At 47.4% G+C, this 24,646-nt stretch overlaps 1 protein-coding gene across 3 annotated transcripts in view; it reads left to right on the top strand.

The window, feature by feature from the left end:
* Nucleotides 1-24,646, top strand: part of LOC119962096 (rho GTPase-activating protein 15-like) — a 992,501-nt gene that overhangs the window by 16,631 nt on the left and 951,224 nt on the right. The gene's annotated exons all lie outside the window — the stretch shown is intronic.

Consider the following 24,646-nt stretch of genomic DNA (forward strand, 5'->3'; position numbering starts at 1 on the left):
TACGAGTTGGATGGGATCCCCGGGTAGGGCGTGCTGTGCCATACCCGAGCTTGGCTGACCAAGGGTTGGTTCTCAGACAGGGCGGGTCCTCAGTGCCGTTTGTCCACTGCCTGAGTAACCTGGAAAGAAACGGGTACGAATGTGTTGACCATGACTTGCAGCCTCTATTTCGCCGAATAGAGGGGCACCTAAAAAACCAAGGGAGCCAAGATGCTCCAACTGAGGACATCCCTGAAGTTCTCAGAGATATCTGCAGATAAACTATTTGGCGTGTGGCCTTACAACTTTGGAAAAGATCTCCAATCAAACCGAAGTTCTCAGAAGTATCTGCGGACAAACTAACGTGCATGTGAGGTGGTCACAATCTTTTCAGCTGAAAAGAAGATGTCCATCCTCCAGCTGAACAATTTACATTCCTGAAAACAAACAAACATAAAACGAAGACAAACATACGTGCAGGTTCCATCAGAAAGGACATCGTTTCCCTCAAACGATTCCTATCTTACATCATCTGGACACCTCACTTTGATTCTGCCTCTGTGAACAGGGTCACAAAGGGGTTGCCGTGTCGGGAGTCAGACACCGTGTCGTCCTGCTCTCCCGGATCCCACACCCTTGTGTGGATCAGGCATGCTATTTTGGAGTTGTGTGACCGGGGGTCACTTTCATCATTGCGGACAAGTCTGTAGGAATTGTCCCTGTGCCATTGTGTAGCGTCGAGTGTGTTGTCGGGGTAGTCGGGGTCGGGTGGTGGTTCTGGGTTTTTGAGGTAAGTGACTTCCATGGGGTCACTGGAGTCGGGGTCGTAGTTGGTGCAGTGTGGGCTGTATGGCTGTGTGGTGTCGCTGTCTTCAGAGGCAGTGTCTGTCCTACTGTCTCTGCTGTGGCAGCTTGTGGGCGTGTCGGGGCGTGGTCTGTAGTGGTCAGTGGGCGGAGTCGTGGGCGAGTCCGTTGATGAACTGGTCTGTGAGGGGGATGGTGGAAAGGTGTCTCTGGTGGGCGGGGTGGAGTGTTCTGCTGCATCTAGCAGGACATGGTGAGCATGGTTGGCCTGTGTTCCATATGCCTTTAACTGGTTGATATGGAACCACGCGGTCTTCCCATTAGGATACTTTATTCTGTAAACGGAGGGGCTAATTTTGTCCGAAATTGAGTAGGGACCGGAATATTTTGGAGCCAAAAAACTGCTGGGGTTATAAACAGATAACATTACCTGTTGCCCAACCTGGAATTCTGTGGTGTGTACGGTCTTATTGAAACAGGCAGTCCGTTGCTGTCGGCGTTTCCCTAGCTGGACTGCGGCTGCGAGCTGTGCAGACCTCACAGTCTCAACTAGTTCTTTAACTGCCTTTTCATGTGTGAGGGCCGTCACTTCGGGGCTTGTCATGTCCAGTCCTAAAAGGAATTCTGTACCTTTCATAGGGCGTCCGGTCATGAGTGTGTGTGGTGTGTATCCTGTCGATGTGGAGACAGTGTTCCTTATGAACATAAGTGCAAAGGGGAGCACTGAATCCCATGTGGAATTGTTCTCTTGAACCATTTTCCTAAGGGTAGTTTTTAGGGTCCGATTCATGCGCTCCACAATCCCGCTGGACTGTGGATGATACGCAATGTGGAAGTTCTGTTTGATTCCGAATATTGTCAGGACGTTCCTCATGACCCGTCCTGTAAAGTGAGATCCCTGGTCCGAATCGATACTTCGGGGTAAACCCCATCTCGTGAAGATGTGGTGGGTCAGGATCTTTGCAGCTGTCTTTGCTGTATTTGTTCGTGAGGGAAATGCCTCTACCCACTTGGTAAAGGTATCTATCACCACCAGAACGTATTTATAGCCATTCCTACAAGGGGGCAATGGACCTATAAAGTCGATCTGGAGGTTTGTCCAAGGGCCGTTAACTGGGCGAGTATGCCGAAGTTGTGCCTTCTTAGAATACCGCTCCGGGTTATTCTGAGCACAAATCAGGCAATTCTCTATGTAGTGCGTTACATCATTCCTGAGATTAGGCCACCAACAGAGTTGCCTGAGGTGCCTCGTTGTTGCATCAATTCCCTGATGCCCGTGTCCGTCATGGAACAAGGCAATCATCTGATTCCTGTCCTGCTGTGGGACCACATAAAGTCGGTCCTTAATGATCACACCCTCATGTGTGGTCAGTGCGTGTTTAAAGTGCTCGTAAGCAGGCACAAAGTTTCCCTTGAAAACCTCCCTGAGGTCTCCGTCCTGTTTTTGTGCTGCCACGAGATCTTTAATATCAGTCTGTGAGACTTGGACTGCGCTCACAGGGGCGCTAGCTGGTGCGCTAGCTGGGGGGGTCCATAAGTGTCCTCTCCTGGAACCTGCCTTAGCCAACGCGTCGGCTTTTACATTCCCAGGGGGTGATGACCTATGGTGGCTTCGAACTTTTATAATGCCGAAGGTCCTGTCCTTCGCTTTCTCTAGGATATGCTGGAGTAAGGGGGCTGATGGAAGGGGTTTTCCGTCTGCGGAGACAAAACCTCGTGTCCTCCACAGGGGTAGAAAATCGGTTAAACTATTACAGACATATAAGCTGTCTGAATATATGTCTGCTGGGCTGGGGAAAGAATCGGGGTGGTCCACTATGTACGCTATGGCTGCTAGCTCTGCTGCCTGCGCGCCTAAGTGACCTGGTAACTTAAGAGCTATCTCTTCGAGAGCGCGCCCCTGCGCGTCCTCTACATAGATGCCGCATCCTGTGATACGCTCACCATTTAAAACTGTGGAGGAACCGTCTACATAAATCCTCAAGGGTCCACACGTGTCTGTGGGCTGGGGGCTTTGTTTCGGGTTCCCTATCTTCCTGGGGGGTGTTTTGGCTAAAAAGGGTCCTGTGTTATGCAGGGGAGCTACAATTTCACAGTCATGGGGCTGTCCGGGGTATTGGAGGTTGTCGGCTAAGTATGTGTGTGTGCGTGTCCGTTTTACTGTAATGTCCCGTCCTTGTAAAAGTAGGGTCCACCTAGCTGCCCTAATCTGGCTAACTGAACCGTCCTTCAGTCGACCGTCTAGTAGTAGCTGTGTGGGTGTGTGTTCGGTCAGAATAGTAATGGGGTTGAGTCCGGTGATGTATGAGAAATACTGCACTGCCCAGAAGACAGCAAGGAGGTGCCTCTCACAGGCCGAAAATCCTTGTTCTACTGGGTCTAACAGTCGGGAGGCATAAGCCACTGGTCTTAGCTGCTCGTGCCGTTCTTGAAGCAACACGGCCGAGAGGGTCAGATCGGTGCTCGCTACCTCGATTGCGTACGGTGAAAGTTGGTCGGGGACTAGCAGCGCGGGTGCTGCACTAAGGGCTCGTTTCAACTCTTCCACAGCGCCTGTATGCTGCGGAAGCCATTCCCAGGGGGCTCCTTTCTTAAGGAGGTCTGAAAGTGGGGCGGCTTTTGTCGCGAATCCGTCGATGTGGTTCCGACAATAGCCAACCAGTCCTAAAAACGACCGGAGGGCTGAAACATTCTGGGGAAGGGGCAATTTGACAATCGAATCAATTCTTTTGAATTCGATCTCGCGTTTGCCGTGCGTGATGACTGATCCCAAATACATCACTTTACTTTCCAATATTTGGGCCTTTTTCGGGTTAACTTTACAGCCAATTTCAGTTAAGAGTTCCAGGAGTTCGGCCAGAAGCGAAATGTGCTCTGCCTTTGTGTCTGTCTGCAGTAGTAGGTCGTCTACATACTGTACCAGACAATCGGGTCGGGAAAATTTCTCTAATCCACTTGCCAGCTGTCGGTGGAAAATGGAGGGGGAATTGTGGAATCCTTGTGGGAGGCATGTCCACGTGTACTGCTGCGTTTTAAAAGTGAATGCGAATTTGTATTGGCACGCTTTAGCCAATGGTATTGACCAGAATCCATTACTGATGTCCAATACCGTGAAGTACTTGGCGTTGAGACCCTGCTTGAGCATGGTCTCGGGACTAGTAGCTACCGTTGGGGCTACTGCGGGGGTTACTTTGTTGAGTTCCCGATAATCGATGGTCAGACGCCATGATCCATCGGGCTTCCTCACTGGCCAAATAGGGGCATTGTTGGTGGAGGCTACCGTTCTCAGTACACCTTGGTCCAACAAGCTGCCTATAACTTTTTCTATTTCCACCTCTGCCTCGAGGGGAAATCTATACTGCTTTTGCGGTCGGGGGTCCTGTCCGGTAACATGAACTTGTCCAGTCATTCTACCACAGTCATGACGGTGACTTGCAAATGCTGTCCTGTGTTTGTTCAGTAGGGCCTTAATTTGTCTGTCGGTGTGGAGTGTAGTCAGGTCGAATGAGTACTCTCCCACTGCGCTAATCCGATTAGCGTAGTCTCCTACTGTGAGGGTGGCTGGGGCTCTGTCTGATCTCGCCATTCGCCAGACACACTGGTTCACTGGGTCGAACGACAAGCTATGAGCGTTCATAAAATCTATCCCCAGGATGTGCTCTGCTGTCCGGGGAAGATTTACTAAAACTACGGGGTGTCTTGTGCTAATGTTCCCTAGCTGGATCGCTACGGGTGCTGTGATATGTCCCTGCTGCGAGTGTCCGGTGAACCCGCTAAGTGTGATGGTGGAGGTGGTCGGCCACGTGTCTGCGTGTGCCGTGGTTGTGGAGTTAATGGTGGTGCGGGAGCCTCCTGTGTCCCACAGTAACTCTATGGGCTTCCCTTTGACTTTTGCCGTGACTACGGGCCTCCCTGATGAGTCCCACAGTGTGTCACAGACCCAAGTGGGGGAGCCCGAACACCGTCAGTTCGTCTCGTCCACATTGGTGGGTCCTGACTGTACTACTACATTGTGGATGGGTTTTGCCTTGTTGCGGTTCAGAGTGCCCGTCTGCTGGCCTCTCTGAGATCGCTGGGGTGCATTACACTCTTTTGCCCAATGCCCTAACTGTCCACAGTTATAGCATTCCTGTCCTTTCTGTTGAGGGCCGCTCTTGCCTTCATTTACCCATGCGGGCTTCTGGTGCTCTCTGACTGCTTGGATATCTGCAGCAGCCTGAGCCTCTTCTGGGGATCTAACTTTTCCCTTTGCCTGAAGCGATTGCTCCCAAGCGCGGGACAATCTTTTCAGGACCCATTTTTCGTTATGGGCCTCTTCTGAGGGGTCGTAATTATTGCAAGCGCTCTGTCCTGCTTCTGTTGCGTGTGAGATAATTGTGCGCGTCCACTTAACCATGTTTTCACGGGTTAAATGCGCTCTATCTAGCTGTCCGAAAACTGCGCTGAAGTGAATCCACAGCCTTCCTGCGAATGCTGTGGGGTGTTCGGATCTCTTCTGCCTGCACTTATTCAAGCCTTCTACGGGGTCACCTCTATTGTACCCGATGGCATCTAAAATGGCAGTGTGCATCTCCTCTAGGCTGCCTCCTGCCACGTTTTGTGGGTCGGGGAGGGCTGCCACTACACTCTGGTCTAAGCTCAACACGGTGAGCTTAACCTGCTCTCTCTCATCCAGGCCGTACATGGTAGCCTGCTGTTTTACTTTAGCAAAGAACTGGTGGGGGTCTGCGGTGGGGAGGAACGGAGTGATCTTTTCACAAGCGTCCCTTAGCTGGGTTACTGTTAAAGGGGTGGTGTACGTTATGTCTGGGGCGCCTTCTGATTCGGCTTTCCTCTGCGTGGTTACGGGATTCATGGGTGCGGTTATGATCTGAGCTGTGGGGGGTTGGGGTGCCTGTCGTTTCTGCTGAGCTGCGGGCGCACATGTTCCCTGAACATAACGCTGCGCTGTCTCGCTTAATTCCTGCCAATCTGGGGCATTTTCCCCATCTAACTGAGCTCCAAAGGTGCTTTGGAAGCCATTCTGCACCGAAAGCAGAGATTGCAGTTCCGCAATCTGTTTCCTGCATTTCGCGTGGTCAACTGTGCTTTGTCTTTGTTCGGTCGTTGCAGCGTGGAGTGCTCTCAAAGCTGCTTTGAGATCGGAACATTGCCTCTGCAATGCCTCCACCTGCTTTTCCGATTCCTGTCTTATCAGAACGGCACGTTGCACGTCCTGATAGGCTTTCTCATACTGGGTCTGGGAACTGTTCAGATGAGCTAGACAAGACTGGTGAGCCCTCTTGGCATCATCCACCTCTCTACCCTTCTCTGCCAACTTCCCTTTAAGATCCAGGTTTTCTTTCTCGACGTCCCTGACATCGACCTTACTCATTCGGTTCCTTTCCTCTAAATCTGCCCGGAGCGTCCTGATGACCTCCTCTGCGCCTCGCAACTGTGCCAAACAGGACACAATCGCCATCGGCTTGCGTGCTTTACCTAAACTCTTTTTGTGTATCTGAGAGAGGTTCTCCCACCAAGTATGACCTATACTTCCGGGACCTGTCTCCTCATTTGCACAAAACTCTTTCCAAAGGGGCCATCCCTTTCCCTGCAGATATTTGCGGAGTTCCAGCTCCCACGTGGGACACTGGCCTACTCTGCTACTGCTGCTGGTCGCTGCGACCACAAACTTTGCTGGATCCATCAGACGTTCCATTGCCTGCATGGCCATTTTCTCTGACTCTCTTTTTATAATTTGGAACAGGGGGTTGCTGGGGTGGTGTTTCGTAAAAAGGGTACGGCTTACGCTATTTTCCGATTACAAAACTACCGAAAGTTTGTCGCAACAAAAAGCTTTCAGTTTTACCTTACAGCCCTGTTAGTACGCATGCACTAAACACACTTCCGAATTTCGCTTATTATTTTGAACACCTTGAATACTTGTGATCTCTTTCTTTCTCTGCAATTTGGAGTTCTAATTCAAATTTCAGGGTCCTGGACACTGTGGTGTTTCCACTTACAACAGGGTCCCGGCGGATGTCGCCACTAAATGTTGCACGTTTTACTATGGGCGTAAAACGCGTTTATTGGAGTGTATTAACACGCCTCCGAGTTCGACGTGTGCTTAACACTGCTAGGCTCTGTTCTATGTAATTATTTAGCTCTGGAGTCGCCAGTTGCCGTATAGGCAACGTCACAAGTATTCCAAGGTCAAATTCAAAGTAATAAAGACGATACACCGATTAGTCAAGTTCAAACGATCAATATTTATTATACAGTTAATAATAAATACTCATGCACACACTAAGAGACTAAGCTACAACTAAACATAAGCAAACAGAATACTTATCTAACAGGAACAGGCAAGGTCAGAGAACGAGGCCTTCGTCCTGGTTTTGTCTGCAGCCTTCAGCAAGCGTTCTGGCACTTGGGAGTCTAGCGGGCTTGGATCGCGTAGCGAGCGTTGAACTTACGGTTTCGGCGGCTGGTGCTCAACGGCTGGAGTCAGGATACCAGGTGTCAGTCGGGGCCGGAGCACAGGTTTAACAGACCGGACAACACGAGGTCCCTATCTTTTATAGGGGTTCCGTTGTCCTTCCCTCTTCTCGGGCGGGCTCTACCTATTGGATCAATTTCTTATCGATACTGGATTAATTCCCCAATGCGAGGGGGTCTCCGTGATGGAGGGGGCGTTTCTTATGTCCTTTTGTTTGGAGGTTTCTGGTGCCTCGATGTCTGGGTCTTGATTGGAATGTGTCCATTCAGAACCAAATGTATCTATTGTGTGGGTGTTCAAGTCTGATGGCCTCATTAGCATGCAAAGCGTTTTGCCATTTGCACCTAGCTAAGGTCTTTTCACCTGAGCCCAAACTGGTTTCTGCTGCTGCAGAATGCAAACTGCTCTTTGCAGACTGCTGTTCTGGCTGAACTGTCTGTTTCCCAGCAGCCTTCCATTTTAGTTTGGCTCAGTGTCCATTTTGCGTGGCCAGCATGGCTACACTCCTCCCTGGGGCTCGAAGGTGTACAGCTCCTGGTAAAAGGTTGCAAAGGCCTCATTGATCTTACCTGGCACTGTGCCGAATTTACTATTCCTGTCCTTCACTGTGCTATCTTCAGCATTATCTCCATGTTCATAAAAGGTTCCCGTGTCTGGCAGAGTTGGTGTCCTGCTTTCCTGGTTTGAGAGCAGGTCAATTTCCAAGTGTAGCTCTTTCTTCTCCACCAGTAGTTTCATGGTTGGGGCTGTGGAGTAATGCCAATTTGCCTCCAATGTGGAGTCGGATCAGCCGCTGCCTAGGTGCCTTCTCCTTCCTTTTCCTGAGTGTGCCCTGAATGCTCTTATTTCCCCCCTAATCGCTGTCTTCAGTGCCTCCCAGAGTGTGGAGGGTGAATCCTCCCTATTTTGGTTGCAGGATACGTATCCATCGATGCCTTGTGACATTCTTTCGCAGAGCAACTTGTAGATGAGGAGTGCTGTGTCCAGCTTCCATGGTGGGTACTGGGCCCGGCCCACCTCAAACCTCACATCTACATCGTGTAGAGCAGTACGCCCCACAGGGGGGCAATTTGACTTTTAAGGGGGGCAATTGAGTCCAAATTTTCGATTTTTATTTTTTTGGATTTTCCATCAGGTAAACATATGTAGTTTATGTTTCAGATGTTATTTTGAGTAAATAATTTTTTTTGGGTAAAAAAGGTCTTTATTGTGTAGTTATTACATAATCACCGCGCCATCGCTCTTCATGCACGTCGCACGAAGCGCGCGAGGTCATGGGAGAACCTTATTTATTGAATTGGATTTAGAAATGCGATTCAAAGAGCTTTTGCTAAGTTACCCTTATAATATCTATTTCCTCCATTTTCTCTCAAGGGAAAGCAATCCATTTTCTGAGAATTCACAGTCCAAACAATCGGAAACAAAGCTCTACACTGTAGAGCGTGGTCTGAAATTACTATTGCAGAGTATTCCGCCCCTACTACTCCTGGAAACGCCAGTTTACCCACTACAAAGAAGTTGATACGGGAGTATATTTTGTGAAATTTGGAGAAGGAAATTACCTTCTCCAGTGATCCCCTCATCTGCTCCAAAAAGGCATTCATTTCTCTTGCCATCGCCAATTGTTTCCCTGATTTCGGGCTGGATTTGTCCGTCCTTGGATCCTATACACTGCTGAAGCCTCCCCCATGATGAGTTGGTGGGAGTCTCGGTCAGGGATTTCTGCCATGGCTTTTTTGATGAAGTCTGCGTCATCCAAGTTTCGGCATATATATATTTACAAGAACAACCAGTGCCCCCTACAGGACACTGCAGATCATTACTAACCATCCCCCCGGGTTGGTCACCGTATTCGGCGCTGTAAAGGTTGTTATTTTACTAAACAGTATGACCACCCTCCTCGTACCATAGTATGTTTGGTAGGTCTGTCCAATCCACCTCTTTCTTACCCTCGATCAGTCCTTCTCCCTCATCTGTGCCCCTGGAAGAAGACGATGATGCGTTTAGGCATTTTAGGTGGGCAAAGACTCTGAATCATTTCACCAGACACTTGAGTCCCATGACGTTCTAGGTGACTATTCTGATGGAGGGCGGGTTTCTGTACCCGCCCCACCCCCTGCGGGGTCATCCGTACTTATCACGTGGATGTACTCCTGGACGCCGGGGTTTCCATTTGTTTGTGGACCATCCAAGATGGCCACCGCTGTCTTCTTTGTTCCAGCAGTCTCCAAGTGCGACCTGCTGCAACTAGCACTCTACCACCCAACTCCCCCACCTATTCCCTGACAACACTCTTCTCTACTCTACTCTACTCTTCTCTTACTTCTTCTCTCTTCCCATACTTCTGTTGCCCTCCTCCCCCGCTTACCCCTCTGTTACCCTTCAACCTCCCTTCTTCCCACCCGGTTCATTATTTTGCCCCCACCTTCTGCCAGGTGCTCCCTCCCTTTTGGAAGCTGCGCTGCGGCTTTTACGTCCGTGCCCTAGCATACTGCCCAGTGTGGTGGCTCCTCCCTTAGGAGCTGCACCCTCTGCACTCTACCCGTTTTGTTCTCCCCTCTTCTCATTTTGGTTTACCTCTGCTTTCTCCCACCTCCCAATCCCCGCAGATTGTGCAAGTGTTTAGGACAGAAAATGAAAGATTACAATTGATAGTTCTTAGATGTCCACTACTGCTGTCTTCCCAGCCCGATTTTGTGGATTAACCCATTTGCGTCCTCAGGCATGTTAAAATAATGGGCGAAATTCTCCCAAAACGGGAGAAATCGTAAAACTGCCGTAAAACCCGGGCGGGTTTTACGGCAGCGCGCCCCTTCCCGACGGGAGACCGATTCTGGTCCCCCGTCGGGGCTAGCAGCCCGACGTCGGAGGCTCTGACAAGTCGGGCTTAACGAAAATCGTTAAGCCCGCTTGCCGGAGTTAGCGCCGGCTGACGCGTCATATGACGTCAGCCGCGCATGCGCAGGTGGGAAGACTCCACCCGCGCATGCGCGGGTGACGTCATCGCGTTTTTGCGCGAAACCCGCGCATGCGCGGGCCGGGTTGCCCCTCAGCCGTCCCGCGTATTGATACTGCGGGGCGGCGGAAGGACAAATAGTGCGCGGGCATCGGGCCCGCTGCCCGCGATCGGTGCCCACCGATCGCGGGCCCATGGCACCCTTGGCACGGCCGTGGTACTGCCGTGCCAATCGGTGCCATGGTTATTTTTTGCGAGTTTGTCACGACGTTTTTACGAACGGCAGGACCAGGTGTGTTTGCCGTTCGTAAAAAGGTCGTAAAGGGCTGGGACTTCGGCCCTTCTAACAGCTGAGAATCGCTGCCGGCCGTAAAAAAAACGGCGGCAGCGATTCTTGTCGGGATTTCGGCGGGGGGGGGGGCAGAATAGTGGGAGGGCGTCAAAAAAGTCGGGAAGGCCCTCCCCCTATTCTCCCACCCGTCATGGGGGGGGAGAATTTCGCCCAATGTTCTTTGTTGCCATGGGTTACCCAAAGTCTCGCCTGTACAGCATTCCAAACTACACTTTGCTTTTGAATAAAGTCGCCTTGGCCCCATTAAACTCCAAATGCGCTTTACCAGTTTGGCCCGAATGTCTTGGGAGATGTGGATTGTATGTCCCTTCCATCTACACAACCGCATTCTCCTCGCCCAGTTCAGCACCTTCTCTTTATCTTGGAACTTATGGGGCAGGATTCTCCGCCAGTGGATGCTCTATTTAGCCGGTAGCCCGGGGGTTTCCCGACAGCGTGGGGCTGCCGCACAATGGGAAACCCCTTTGACTAGCCGACGTAACGGAGAATCCTGCTGGTGGGGTGAGGCAGAAATGTGGCGTGGTGGGACGGAGCATTTTGCTATGATCGCCCACCTTGGTTGCCCTGCATTGGGCCTTTGCCGGTGCGATCTGTGGGTCCGGACTAGCTCTGGGGGTCTGACGAAGCATTCCCTTCCGACCAGCTTTCCAAGCATCAGCGCGATGTACTCCATCGAACTTCTGCCCTCTCTGTCCTCAGGGAGCCTGATGATTCTTAGGTTCTGGTGGCGGGTCCTGTCCTCCTGATCTTCCACCTTCGACTTGAGTGCTCCCTGGGTGGTTACCAACCTTGCCACCTCTGCCTCGAGCGAGATGATCCGATCGCTCTGGCAGGTGGCTGCTTTCTCTAGGTCGTGTACTGTCACTTCCTGGGTCTCCAATCTCTGCTTCGTACTTTCCAGCGCTTCTTTGAAGGGGGCAAAAGCGATTTCTATGGCCGACTTCATGGTCGACATGAGGTCCTCCTTCATGGAGTCCCTGTGTTTTTGGAGCTCTATTGAGAGAAGCTCCATTCCCTGTTCTGTTGGTGGGTGGGCTGACGTTCGCGTTGGCGATCCCACTCAGTCTGCCATGCTCTTCTTCCCTTCGCTCCACGGGTCTATTCGCTCTGAGGTCTGATCTTCCTCTCCCGACTTTTACTCTTGCGACTGTTACGGCTCCATGGATGGTTTGAAGGCATTTCCTTGGGTGTGTAATGGCTTACACTAGGCTTTTGAGATTGGCCAATTAGAATACAAGTTCCCTGATTAGTGGACCAATCAGGGAACCACTTTCTCTGTATACTACAGGGAGTGTCAAATCCTCTGCACTCCCAGTGTGGACAGCAGGCTGAATGCACCTGGGTGTTCGGCTCGTGGCTTTGTAAATAAAAGGATTTCTGGTGAAGGGACTTCTGCCTTTGTGGACTCATTACAGGGTGGTTGTTAGTTTAAGGTGAGGGTGGTTTTTTTTATGTTGTTGTGGTGTCTGATTTACAGCTCAAAAGGGCCTGAATTGAAGTTCCGAAGAGAGAAGTGCTTTTATGCGACTGCTCAGTATATCACCGCCACCGGAAATCCGTCATTAAATCATTTATATCCACATGAGAGGAAAGACAAGGGAGGGAATTTTAACAGGCAAGAGGAGGTGAATTTGAGGCAGGCAAGGAGTTTCATCCTCTAAAAGTGACATTGGATCTGAATCCTGATGTCCCAGGATCAATCCCGCTCTGGGTCACTGTCCGTGTGGAGTTTGCTCATTCTCCCCGTGTTTGCGTGGATTTCGCCCCCACAACTCAAATATGTGCAAAGTGGATTGAACACACTAAATTGCCCCTTAATTGGAAAATATGAATTGGGTACTCTAAATTTATTTTTAAAAAAATTTGCCCCACGGACCTTAAACCTATGCCCCTGGTAACTGACCCTTCCACCCTGGGAAAGAATGCCTACCCATCCACTCTATCCATGCCCCTCATAACCTTATAGACCTCTATCAGGTCAGCCCCCCAACCTCTGTCTTTCGAATGAAAACAGTTCAAGTCTCTCCACATAGCTAACACCCTTCAGACCAGGCAACATCCTGGTATACCTCATTTGCACCCTCTCCAATGCCTCCACATTCTTCTGGTAGTGTGGAGACCAGAATTGTGCACCATTCAGCTTCAGAGGGCAGAGGGGATGACATCAGGGACCCAGTTCCAAGCACACAAGACTCCCAACACAGGGTCTCCAGGCAGAGTATCAGCCCGCTCCACATTTATCAGCAATAGTGGCTCAGAGGCTCAGGTAGTCACAGCTTGCCATGTCTGACATCTGCAGCCTCCTGCAACAAGACCTCCTTCCCAGGGACCAGGACCCGTTGCCAGTGGCTGTCAAGGTGCCTATTACTAGATGGCTCTCCTGATCCCACCTCCAATGGTGCAGCAATCGCTCAGCAATTCACTGGATGGCTTTGGCCCAGACTTTGTGCTCAGACTCGTGGAGTGAAACTTGAATCCACAACCTTTTGACTCTTGGGGGAGGGTACTAAAACTGAGCTAAGATCAGTGCAATGTTGTAATAGGAAACATGTGGTTTATGGTTAATTTAAATGACATGTGCCATTCCTTTACTATCAAAGATCACTGTGGGTAAAACACCTTCATTATTACAGATAAAAGATCTTTTATAACATAATTACCTATTGTTTTCCTAGTACTATTGAAAAGTACACTGACACGCTGAAATGTAATTGGGCACTTGTTCGCTTGCAATGATTTATTTTTAATATATCTTGTTAATTCTGTATAATATATTTCTAATGTTAGTGATAGCAACAGATTTTGGCCCAAAATATTTATTTTCTTCAGATGGAAATCTCTGCAACGTCTTTTGAGATTACTTTGAGTTCAAAAACTATTTATTATTATGAACAAATTTGCATCAATAACAACGAACAAAGATCAAAGACAAATACAGCCCAGGAACCGGCCCTTCGGCCCTCCAAGCCTGTGCCGATCATGATGCCCTAACTTTAAAAAAAACCTTCTGCCTTTACTCGCCACTATCCCTCTATTTCCTCCCATCCAGATATCTCTGAAATATTGCTAATGTGCCTGCTTCCACCACATCCTCTGGAAGTGCGTTCCAGGCACCCACCACTTTCTGTGTGAAAAACGTACCCTGCACATCTCCCTTAAACTTTCCCCCTTTCACCTTGAACCTGTGCCCCCTTGTAATTGACACTTCCACCCTTGGGAAAAGGGTGCCTATCCACCCTGTCTATGCCTCTCATAATCTTCTCTCTCATTCCATTGACCTCCCGGCGCTCTGATTGGCAGTTAATGTGGGTAACCGCCTCTAAATGCCCCTCTATTCAGATCATATGACCAAATGTGTTGTCTAACTTTTCAACTTTGCCTTTCTCATGGTTTATCTTCCTCTCTCTGGTAAGCCAGATTGGGTAAAATGCGAAGACCTCTGTCTGAGGATTTGGAGGGATAACCCCATATCCAATCAATGCTTGTTAATTGAGAATATATGTTGAGTATACCTTGAATAAATTAGAACTGTACCTAAATAAATTACAATGCGGCTTGGACCCATCAACAGGCTTGCTTCTTGTACAATAGTGCCACTAGCAGTAGGTATGAAATTAGGTGCATCCATAACCATATCGGACATAGTACATAACGTTACATATTTTTTAATAGTCTGTATTGTATATTAGGCTGCAGTCTGAAAAGCCTGGTGGATTAAACGGATTGAAACATAGGGCAGGATTTAAGTAAATGGGAACAAAGTCCCATAGTGAGCACGTTTAGCCACGTGTTTCCCGGCACCGGCACTGCCGAGACACACAACGCTATAAAACGGCACTCTTGTTAGATAGGGGGCCTCAGCAGGGAGTGTGCGGGGAGCGTGTGGGGAGGGTGTGGCAGAACAGAGCCCCATTTTGTGCACTGAGAGCTCTGCTCGCCGGGACTCCTCAGTGTAGCAAGAGATCAGGAGTGTCTCAATCTCTGGAGCCTCCAAAGCGGCCTCTCACTGCAAGCCCCAATGCACTGTGAAAAATTGCATTAGGTATTGCAAGGCGGTGCGAACCGGCTAGATCCTGGGAGCAGGGTCTACCGGCTTCCATCGGCCACGCAGCATGGCAGCGAGCTGCTTTTCAGGCACAGCGTGGCTGTAAAATCGCACCCAGAATTGCTTGCTCTGTGGGGCAATAGTGTGTGTCCAGCTGGACCAATGGGATGAAAGTTGCCTCTTTTGTTATTAAAATTGATGTCCACATGACAAAAAGGGTATTGGCAGCATGAATACAAAATTGGTTGAGGTACGGAAAGCAGGGAGAAGTGGTGAATAGATGTTTTTAAAACCGAAGGAAAGTACGTATTGCTGGTCTCCAGCACTGGCATTAGAGCATTTTTTGACCTGGATTTAGGTACACAGGGATAATTTCAAAGTTTTCCGATGACACCAAAATGAATTAAAATATGAAATGGTTAGTAGCAGACTTTGGGAAGGCATAGATTGGTAAAGCTGGTCAATACATGACAGATGACATTTAATATAGAGATGTGTGAACTGGTGCATTTCTCAAAGAAAAATGCGGAAAGGCAATCTAAAATAACATTACAATTTTCAAGGTTGGTCAGGAATAGTGAAACACAGACCAGGATTTTACAACACCGTCATGGCAGGAATCATGGTAGGGGACACAGCAGCCCAGCCGAAATCCACAAGGTGTTGGCACATATATCTTTGAAGGTGGCAGGATCGGTTGATAAGGCTGTTTGAAATCATATGGAATTCTTGGCTTTAAAGATGCATAAATTAGAAACATAGAAAATAGGTGCAGGAGGAGGCCATTCAGCCCTTTGAGCCTGCACCACCATTCAATATGATCATGGCTGATCATGCAAATTCAGTATTCCATTTCCACTTTCACTCCACACCCCTTGATCCCTTCAGCTAAAATATCAAGGGAGTATAATAAACTTTTGTAAATCAATTGGTCGGTCAAAGCTGGAGTGTTGTGTGCAATTCCAGATATTGCACTTTCAGAAGAACATCAATAGGGTGAAAAGAAGATTTACTAGAAATGTATCCCAGATGAGGGATTACATTTATGTGAAGAAAAGAAAGAAAGGATAGAATTTATGTAGCATGTTTTGCAACCATTGAATGTTTCATAGCACTTTTACAGCAAATGAGCACTTTTGAAGTAAGTTTTGGAGTAGGGAATTGTGGCAGCCAATTTGGACATTGCAAGTTTATACAACCAGCAATGTCATAATGACTAGAAAATCATAAAATACAGAGGAGGCCTTTTGGCCTATCGAATTGGCACTGACAAAAACTATTCCCACTTTCCAGCAATTGGACCATAGTCTTGAACGTTATAACATTTCAAGTGCTCTTCCAAGTACTTTTTAAATTTTGTGAGGTTCCTCGTCTCTGGTATCCTCCCATGTAGTCCATTCCAGACTCTAACCAGCCTCTGGGTGAAAACATTTTTCCTCAAATCCCCTCTAAACCTCTTGCCCCTTACCTTAAAATTGTGCCCCCTCGTTATTCACCCTTCAACAAAGAGGAATAGCTGCTTCCAATCAACGCTGTCCATACCCCTCATAATCCACCTCAGCCTTCTCTGCTCTAATGTAAACAACCTGAGCCTATTCAGCCTTTCTTCATAGCTCAAATGCTCCACCTCAGCAACATTCTGGTGAGTCTCCTCTGCACACTCTCCAGTGCAATCACATCCCTCCTTTTTTTAAATTCATTTATGGGATGTGGGCGTCGCTGGTTAGGCCAGCATTTATTGCCCACCTCTAGTTGCCCTTCAGAAGGAGGTGGTGAGTTGCCTTCTTGAACAGCTGGAGTCCTTGAGGTGTACGTATGCCCACTGTGCTGTTAGAGAGGGAGTTCCAGGATTTTGACCCAGTGACAGTGAAGGAACAGCGATATATTTCCAAGTCAGGATGGTGAGTGACTTGGAGGGGAACCTCCAGGTGGTGGGGTTCCCAAGTATCTGCAGCTTTTGTCCTTCTAGATGTTAGTGGTTGTGGGTTTGGAAGGTGCTCTCTAAGGATGTTAGGTGAGTTACTGCAGTGCATCTTGTAGATGGTACACACGGCTGCTACTGTTCATCAGTGGTGGAGGGTTTGTGGAAGGGGTACCAATCAAGGGGGCTACTTTGTCCTGAATGGTGTCAAGCTTCTTGAGTGTTGTTGGAGGTGCACTCATCCAAGCAAGTAGAGAGTATTCCATTACACTTCTGACTTGTGCCTTGTAGATAGGGACAGGCTTAAGGGGGTCAGGAGGTGAGTTACTCGCCGTAGGATTCCTAGCCTTTGACCTGCTCTGGTAGCCACAGTATTAATATGGCTAATCCAGTTCCGTTTCTGATCAACCCCCATTATGTTGATTATGGGGAGTTCAATGACGACAATTCCATTGAATGTCAAGGAGTGGTGGTTAGATCCTCTCGTGTAGGAGATGGTCATTGCCTGGCACTTGTGTGGTGCAAATGTAACTTACCACTTGTCAGACCAAGCCTGGATATTGTCCAGGTCTTGTTGCAATTGGACATGAATGCTTCATTATCTGAGGAGTCACGAATGGTGCTGAATGTTGTGCAGTCATCCACAAATATCCCCACTTCTGGCTTTATGATGGAAGGGAGGTCATTGATCAAGCAGCTGAAGATGGTTGGGTCGAGGACACTACCCTGAAGAACTGCTGCAGTGATGTCCTGGAGCTGAGATAATTGACCTCCAACCACCACAACCATCTTCCTTTGTGTCAGGTATGGCTCCAACCAGGGGAGAGTTTTCCCTTTGATTCCCATTGACTCCAGTTTAGCTAGGGCTATAGTGAGATGACCAGAACTGCACACAAAACTCCAGCTGTGTCCAAAGCAAAATTTTGTACAGCTCCACCAAAACGTCCCTGCCCTTATAATCTATACCACAACTTATAAAGACAAGTATGGCTTCGTAACTACGGCAATAACCTGACCTGCCGCTTTCAGGGATCAGTGGACAAGCACTGCAAGATTTCTCTGTTCCTCTGAACTTCCTAGTATCCTGTAATTCATTGAGTGTTCCCTTGACATATTATTCCTTCCAATGTGCATCACCTCGCACTTTTCAGGATTAAATTTTATCTGCCACTGATCTACCCATCGGACAAAATATATCTTCCTACAACCTAAGACCTTCTACCTTGCCATCAACCACCCCGCCAATCTTCATGTAATCTGCAAATTTACTTATCATCCATCCCATATTCTCATCTGCTCAGGGGTTGGTTTAGCTCACTGAGTTAAATCACTGGCTTTTAAAGCAGACCAAGCAGGCCAGCAGCACGGTTCGATTCCGTACGAGCCTACCCGGACAGGCGCCGGAATGTGGCGACTAGGGGCTTTTCACAGTAACTTCATTGAAGCCTACTCGTGACAATAAGCGATTTTCATTTCATTTCATCTATATCATTCATAAAAATCGCAAACAATAAGGTACCTAGCACAGATCCCTGCGGAACGCCACAGGAAACCGGCCTCCAGTCACACAAACAGTCTTATACCACCACCCTCTATATTCTCCCACTAAACCAGTTTAGGATCCGACTTGCAAAGTTAAGCTGGATCCCAAGTGCTTTTACCTTCTTTATCAATCTCCCATGTGGGATCTTGCTGGATTTGTGGGCAGAACGGTGGCACAGTGGTTAGCGCTGCTACCTTACAAATCCAGGGACCCGGGTTAAATTCCAGCCTCGGATGACTGTCTGCGTGGAGTTTGCACTTTCTCCCTGTGTGTGCGTGGGTTTCCTCCAGATGCTCTGATTTCCTTCCACAGTCCAAAGATGCGCAGGATAGATGGATTGGCCATGGTAAATTTCCCCTTGGAGTCCAGGGTTGTGGGGATAGGGTGAAGGCGCCGGCCTAAGCAGGATGCTCTTTCCAAGGGCCAGTACAGGCACGATGGGTCGAATCGCCTCCTTCTGCACTGTAGTGATTCTATGATTCCATGAATTCCTATTAACTGCACTACCCTCATCTGCACACCCGATCACTTCCTGGAAAGATTTTGTGATAATGATTGAAGAATAAATTTTGGCCAGGTGCCAGGCATAAATCCCCTGTTCTTCCTCAAAATAGTGCCATTTATGTCTACCTATGGGAATAGACAAGGCCTCGGTTTAATATTTCACCCCAAAGAAAGCACCGTCAACAGCACAGCCCTCTCTCAATACTGCGCTGGAGGATCAGCATTGCACTTTGTGCTCAACTGGAGTGGCATTTGAGCTTAGAACCTTTTATCTTAAAGGAAACAGTGATATCACCAGCTGGCTCTTGCAGTTACATAGAAGATAAAGAAGAGATTTAAGGGATATTGACAGAGTGCATAAGTAAAATCAAAACACCCAAATGAAATCAAGATATTGCAGACCTTTGGGCAGAATATTACAGTCCCACGTTGGTGAGTTTGCAATCATTGGGGCCCATAAAACTCTCCCAGTGGCCTTCCTGCCTTCCTCCTGCCCACCCCTACCTTTCCACAATTTTACAAAATGTGGTTGAGGCCTCGGGAGGCTGTCTAAGGGCCACTTCATGTCTGGCCACAATTTTGAATTTGTTGTGAGGGGTTCAAGGGCAGGAGAGAAGCCCATTCAGCCTGCTTGGGCCTCAGGCAACAAAAGGGCAGGAGGGCACTTCCTTCAACGGCAACTTTCCCATGTCGGGCTCCCTCCCTTGATGGTCTGTCCAAGCAGGTTCTCCATCCATCCACTGGCCTCTTCACCAAGACTGTTTCTATGTCTCAACTCACGGCCGTGAGGCACCCCTTCAGCACTCGGTCCTGGATTCCAAGACTAAGAATCTTAGGACTGTCATTGATCTTGGAAAAAGCACCCTGCCTAAGCCCACACCTCCGCCCTGACCGCGTAACCCAGTAACCCCATCTAACCTTTTTATTTGGACACTAAGGGCAATTTACCATAGCCAATCCACCTAACCTGCACATCTTTGGACTGTTGGGAGCAACGGTGCTAACCACTCTGCAACCATGCCACCCCAGTTACAATTCTGTAAGTTTTTAGAGACATTGGTCTTCCCTGAGATTGCCCCCCTTTTTGTTCTATTGCTTTGCATTTATACCACTTTGAATATAGCAGCCCAATGCTCTATTTTTAACTCCATGTAACAAAGGCATTTGAATTTTGTTAATGACTTAAACAGTGTTCTGCTGTTGAGTTTATAGTAAAGGAATAGAAGTAATTTATTGCCGCTTCAAAATTCTTAACAGCGTAATTTTTTACAAAGGAACTATTTGTATAGCATATTATAATGGTTGTTTTGCTACTCTGAACTGATTGAACTTCAGCAGGAACTTAACTGACGCAGGGGGAATGATACACATGGATTTCCATTTGCAATTCAAGGCATTATTATGGTGATAATACCATGAAGCTCTGCATGTTCTCGGATTCCAAAATTGGAACCCGATAAAATGCAAATTGAAATAATAGTTTTGCTGAGTTAAAAATATCTGTGAGCTATAACACTGAAAAATTTGAAGTTTTGATTTCAAACTAATCAAAATGGAAATGAAGCCCAACAGTTGTGGATGGAGGAAGATATTTCACTTCGCTGTTGCATTTAATCCCAACCTGAATTTAGATTTAGTCAGAATAAATTCAAATATTCATCCCTAAAGTCCTCTTACCTCTTGTTTTTATATTTATCACACATTCATTCACCGGAGATTGGAATATAAAGGAATGGAGCCCAAAACAAAAGTGATGCTTTCATATATTCACTTCAAGTATTGTCATTGCAAGCTATTAAAATGTTCCCTTTAGCTCTCTGAATTGAACAACTCACTGTTGTTACTTGAATAGCCTTTAAATTGCTTTTTTTTCGCAACAGAAACAGGTATCTTCGAGGAAAGCTTAAAATGTATTATAAATTACGTTTGCAATGTGATCAATTAGCAGGGGCAATGTATATTCGTGAATGCCCAATGGCAAAGGATTAAACTGTGCCCCTGGAAATGCACTAATGGAATCCACATGGTATCAAATGAAGCAACTCACTTTTCTGATAAATTTAGTTTCCTCTAAATAGTGCAGAAACACACAGTATTAAAATATATATATACACACAGTATTAAAACATATATATATATAGGTGGGGCTGGTTTAGCTCACTGAGCTAAATCGCTGGCTTTTAAAGCAGACCAAGCAGGCTAGCAGCACGGTTTGATTCCCGTACCTGCCTCCCCGGACAGGCGCTGGAATGTGGCGACTAGGGGCTTTTCACAGTAACTTCATTGAAGCCTACTCGTGACAATAAGCGATTTTCATTTCATTTCACTTCATATATGTATACCTATTTGTATAACGGATATCTGTGGAATAATTGAAACCAGAAGTTCTGTCGTACTACCGGAGGCAATAAATAACAGATAAAAGCAATTCTTGGACATAATCATTACTGAAAATAAACACTTGATCGATGATCCCAGGCATGAGACAGGAAGATAATTTTGAATGTTTAAAATTGATCACATAAAATTGATAATTTTTAAGAAGATATAAGCCCATGACTGATTTACCTGATGGGTGACACTAATCTTAAACAAATTTGGATTGGATTGGATTTGTTTCTTGTCAAGTGTACCAAATGCAGTGAAAAGTATTTTTCTGCATGCAGCTCAAACAGATCATTTCGTACATGCAAAGAAAATATGTAATAAGGCAACAAAAGGTACACAATGTAAATACATAGACACCTGCATCGGGTGAAGCATACATGAGTGCAGTATTAGACTATAAGACTATGAGACATAGGAGCAGAATTAATCCACTCGGCCCATTGAGTCTGCCCCGTCATTATAGAACATAGAACAGTACAGCACAGAACAGGCCCTTCGGCCCTCGATGTTGTGCCGAGCCATGATCACCCTACTCAAACCCACGTATCCACCCTATACCCGTAACCCAACAACACCCCCTTAACCTTACTTTTTAGGACACGACGGGCAATTTAGCATGGCCAATCCACCTAACCTGCACATCTTTGGACTGTGGGAGGAAACCGGAGCACCCGGAGGAAACCCACGCACACACGGGGAGGACGTGCAGACTCCGCACAGACAGTGACCCAGCCGGGAATCGAACCTGGGACCCTGGAGCTGTGAAGCATTTATGCTAACCACCATGCTACCATGCTGCCCACGGTATATTTTCCCTTTAGTCTGAGATGGTGTCCTCTGGTTCTAGTTTTTCCTACAATTGGAAACATCCTCTCCACGTCCACTCTCTACCGGCCTTGCAGTATCCTGTAAGTTTCAATAAGATCCCTCCTCATCATTCTAAACTCCAACGAGTACAGACGCAGAGTCCTCAACCGTCTCTCATATGACAAGTTCTTCATTCCAGGTATCATTCTTGTGAACCTCCTCTGGACCCTTTCCAAGGTCAGCACATCCTTTCTTAGATACTGGGCCAAAACTGCTCACAATACTCCAAATGGGGTCTGACCAGAGCCTTTTACAGCCTCAGAAGTACATCCCTGGTCTTGTATTCTAGCTCTCTTGACATGAATGCTAACATTGCATTTGCCTTTTTAACTGCCGACTGAACCTGCACATTAACCTGAAGAGAATCATGAACAAGGATTCCCAAATCCCTTTGTGCTTCTGATTTCCGAAGCATTTCCCCATTTAGAAAGTAGTCTATGCCTAAATTCCTCCTTCCAAAGTGCATAACCTCACACTTTTACACATTGTATTTCATTTGCCCACTCTCCTAGCTTATCCAAATCCTTCTGCAGCCCTCTTGCTTCCCCAATACTACCATCCCTCTACAGATCTTTGTATCAGTTGCAAACTTAGCAACAGTGCTTTCAGTTCCTTCATCCAGATCATTTATGCATATTGTGAAAAGTTATGGTCCCAGCACAGACCCCTGAGGCACACCACTAGTCACAGGCTGCCATCCTGAAAAGGACCCCTTTATCCCCACTCTGTGCCTTCTGCCAGTCAGCCAATCTTATATCCATGCCAGGATTTTACCCTTAACACGGGCTCTTAACATATTTAACAGTCTCCTATGCGGCACCTTGTCAAAGGCCTTCTGGAAATCTAAATAAATCACGTCCACTGGTTCTCCTTTGTCTAACTTCCTTGTTACCTCCTCAAAGAATTCTAACAGATTTGTCAGAGCCGTGACCTCCCTTTGACAAAGCCGTGCTGTGGACTGTGTTTACGACTCTGAGGTTTCTTGCGGTCTTGGGCCGAGCAACTGCCATACCAGGCTGTGATGCAGCTAGATAGGATGCTTTCTATGGTGCACCTGTAAAAGTTCTTCAGAGTCAAGGACATGACGAATTGCCTTCCTTTCTTGAGGAAGTATAAGCACTGTTGTGCTTTCTTGGTGGTAGTGACAACGTGGGTGGACCAGGATAGATTTTTTGTGAATTGCACACCGTGGAATTTGAAGCTGTCAACCATCTCCACCTCGGCCCCGTTGATGCTGACAGGGGTGTGCGTGATACTTTGCGTTCTGAAGGCAATGACCAGCTCTTTAGTTTTGCTGACATTGAGGGAGAGATTGTTGTCATTACACCACTCCACTAGGTTTTCTATCTCCCTCCTGTATTCTGACCGTCATTGTCTGAGAACCGACCCACTGTTTCTCAGCAGTATAGACTATGAAAGTTAACTTGGAAATGATAGCCAATTAGAAATTTGACACAAGCGCAAGGGGCAAGGTCGAACTATTTCCAAATGTCTTCTGCCAAAAAATGTTGAATGCACAATCCCACTTTTTAAATTCCCAGGATCATTGGAGCTGGTTTCCTGTCAACTAAAGAAGTGGTTAAATGCAATGGACACGATGGAAGCTATGGGTCCTGAAAACATTCCATCTGTCACGCTGAAGATCTAGGGTGAGATCTTCCAGCCGTCACGTCGGTGGTTTTCCGGGTGGCATGGGGTGGATTTAATGGGAAATCCTACTGACAGTGGTGGGACCAAAAGATCCTGCCACTGGCCAATGACGGGCCACTTCCCACCACCAAGAAACACATGGAGGGGAAGCCAGAGAATCTCACAACTAAACACTCAATCTAGGCATCCCACGCCCAGCCAAGTGCTGTGTTATTATAATGATATTAAGGCATCAATCATTCAGAAAGGATTGGGTAAATATCTTGTAGGTTTATTTATTAAGACTGGGCACACAACAACAAACATACATGGGTATAAAGTTTGATGACATCAGCCACAGAACTGTGTGTGCTGTATTCTGTTCAAACTAACTATGAAACTAAGACTGGATTGCATGACATACGTTTCTTCTATTTCTTAAAGATATATTACAACATCCATTTTTTTAAAGATACTTAACCCCCCTTCCAAAGAAGCATAACTATTTGAAATGAAAAATGAAATGAAAATCGCTTATTGTCACGCGTTGGCTGTGAAAAGCCCCTAGTCGCCACATTCCGGCGCCTGTCCGGGGAGGCTGGTACGGGAATCGAACCGTGCTGCTGGCCTGCTTGGTCTGCTTTAAAAGCCAGCGATTTAGCCCAGTGAGCTAAATCAGCCCCTTTTTTTTTACAATACATGTTCATGCTTAGTTACATTTACATGAATGTATAGAAATGATGATTCTATGGGGCTGTAAAGCATAGAGGTAAGCTGCTGGCATGCCCATACTTTAGATCATAGATCAAAGAATTTACAGTGCAGGAGGCCATTCAGCCCATCAAGTCTGCGCTGGCTCTTGGAAAGAGCACCCTACCCAGGCCCACACCTCCACCCTATCCCCATAACCCCACCCAACACTAAGGGCAATTTTGGACACAAGGGCAATTTAGCATGGCCAATCCACTTAACCTGCACATCTTTGGACTGTGGGAGGAAACCGGAGCACCCGGAGGAAACCCACGCACACGCGGGGAGAACGTGCAGACTCCACACAGACAGTGACCCAAGCCGGAAATCAAACTTGGGACCCTGGAGCTGTGAAGCGATTGTGCTAACCACTATGCTACCGTGCTACCTTGTGATAATCTGTTTGCATGATTCTTTAATTACTCAAAGT

Source organism: Scyliorhinus canicula, chromosome 2, assembly GCF_902713615.1.
Source record: "Scyliorhinus canicula chromosome 2, sScyCan1.1, whole genome shotgun sequence".
NCBI lineage: Eukaryota > Metazoa > Chordata > Chondrichthyes > Carcharhiniformes > Scyliorhinidae > Scyliorhinus > Scyliorhinus canicula.